The sequence below is a fragment of the Arachis hypogaea genome, chromosome 16 (genome assembly GCF_003086295.3).
Source record: "Arachis hypogaea cultivar Tifrunner chromosome 16, arahy.Tifrunner.gnm2.J5K5, whole genome shotgun sequence".
NCBI classification, from domain to species: domain Eukaryota; kingdom Viridiplantae; phylum Streptophyta; class Magnoliopsida; order Fabales; family Fabaceae; genus Arachis; species Arachis hypogaea.
This window is the reverse complement of record NC_092051.1, coordinates 80,049,607-80,051,777: the sequence shown is the minus strand read 5'-3', so window position 1 is coordinate 80,051,777 and position 2,171 is coordinate 80,049,607. Positions and strand designations below refer to the sequence as shown.

Genomic DNA, 2,171 nt, shown 5'->3' with positions numbered 1-2,171 from the left:
TTCAGCTTGTACCTCAAGGATTCCCAGCTTTTCCATTACAGAGAGTGGCATGAGGTTGATGCTTGACCCTAGGTCACACAGAGCCTTGTCAAAGCTCATAGTGCCTATAGTGCAAGGAATCAGAAAGCGTCTAGGATCTGGAAGCTATTGAGGTAGCTTCTGCTGAACCAAAGCATGGAGTTCTTTGGAAAGCAGTGGAGGTTCTTCCTCCAGAGTCTTTGTACCAAATAACTTGGCATTCAGCTTCATAAGAGCTCCTAGGTACCAAGCAACTTGCTCTTTCCTAGTGTCTTCATCTTCATCAGAGGATGAGTGTTCATCAGAACTTATGCACTGCAGAAGTGCATTCAAAGGAACCTCTATGGTCTTTATGGGAACCTTAGCTTCCTTCGGTTCTTGGATAGGGGTTTCTTGAGTGGGAATCAAGCACTTAGGAGGTGTGCTTCCACTGGCATTCAACGCTAGCTCTGTTGGCTCCTTGGGCGTTAAACGCCCATGCTGTGCACCCTCACTGGCGTTAAATGCCAGTCTCTCTGTCATTTTGGGCATTAAACGCCCAGCAGGGGTATCCTTGCTGGCATTCAATGCCAGCTTCCCTGGTTGGTTGGGCATTGAACGCCCAGTGAGGGGTTCCTCACTGGAGTTTAGCGCTAGAGTTCCTGTATGTTTGGGTGTTGAACACTCTGCCAGTACTCCCTGGCTGGCGTTTAATGCCAGCTCTGCTGCTAGGATGGGCATTGAATGCCCAGTGAGGGGTTCCTCACTAGCGTTCAGTGCCAGGCTTGTTGCCATTGTGGGCGTTGAACGCCCAGTGAAACCTTATTCACTGGTGTTCAATGCCTTCCCAATTTATCCAGATTCGGCCTCTACCTCTGTGGTAATGGCCTTGCACTCTTATCTTGGTTTTAGTTTAGTATTACTAGGAAGAGTGTCAGAAGGAGTCTCAGGGATCCTCTTGCTCAGTTGAGCAACTTGTACATCCAGATTTCTAATGGAGAACCTTGTTTCATTCATGAAACTTTGGGTGGTCTTAGAGAGGTTGGAAACCAGAGTGACTAAGTTAGAAAGGTTTTGCTTAGAGGTTTCCATATTCCCTTGAGAAGATGGGAATGATGGTCTATTGTTGAACCTATTTTGGTTCCTTCCACCTTGATTATTATTGAAGCCTTGCTGAGGCTTCTGTTCATCCTTCCATGAAAGGTTAGGATGTTTCCTCCATGAAGGGTTGTAGGTGTTTCCATAGGGTTCTCCCATGTAATTCACCTTCTCCATGGTAGGTTAATCAGGATCATAAGCTTCTACTTCAGAAGAAGCTTCCTAAGTAGTGCCAGCTACAGTTTGTATTCGAGTCAGATGCTGGGAGATCATATTGACCTGTTGGGTCAAGATCTTGTTTTGAGCCAATATGACATCTAGAGTATCAACTTCTAGAACTCCTTTCTTCTAAGAGACTCCATGATTTACAGAATTTCTCTCATAAGTGTACATGAATTGGTTGTTTACAACCATCTCAATGAGTTCTCTTGCTTTTACACGCATTTTCTTCAAGTAGAGTGATCCACGTGCAGAACTATCTAATGAAATCTTTGATATCGTAGATAGACCATAATAGAACACGCCTATGATAGACCATTCTGAAAGCATGTTAGGAGGACATCTCCTGATCAATTGCTTGTATCTTTCCCAAGCTTCATAGCGGGATTCACTTTCTCTTTGTTTGAAGGTTTAAATATCCATTATAATTTTGCTCATCCTTTGAGGAGGAAAGAATTTAGCTAGAAAAGCATTAACCAGCTTTTTCAAAGAGTCTAAGCTCTCCTTTGGTTGAGAATCTAACCATGTTTTAGCTTTGTCTCTTACAGCAAAGGGAAAGAGCATAGGCTTATAGACCTTAGAGCTTACTCCATTAGTCTTGACTGTGTCATAGATTAGCAAGAATTCAGCTAAGAACTGATGTGGATCTTCCATTGGAAGTCCATGGAACTTGCAATTTTATTGCAGAAGAGAGACTAACTGAGGCTTAAGCTCAAAATTGTTAGCTCTAATGGCAGGTACAGAGATGCTTCTGACATATAAGTCAGAGGTAGGCATGGTGTAGTCACCAAGAACCTTTCTTGCTTCCTCTTGAGGTTCGGCCATGTCTTCTATTTCTTGTTCAAATTTTTCGAAGA

The 2,171-nt window shown here is 43.4% G+C and overlaps 1 non-coding gene across 1 annotated transcript; it reads left to right on the top strand.

The window, feature by feature from the left end:
- Window positions 1-1,637: 1,637 nt before the first annotated feature.
- On the top strand, window positions 1,638-1,746 carry LOC112760673 (small nucleolar RNA R71). The gene has a single exon (XR_003181103.1). It is a non-coding gene; the product is annotated as a small nucleolar RNA R71 (small nucleolar RNA).
- Window positions 1,747-2,171: the final 425 nt, after the last annotated feature.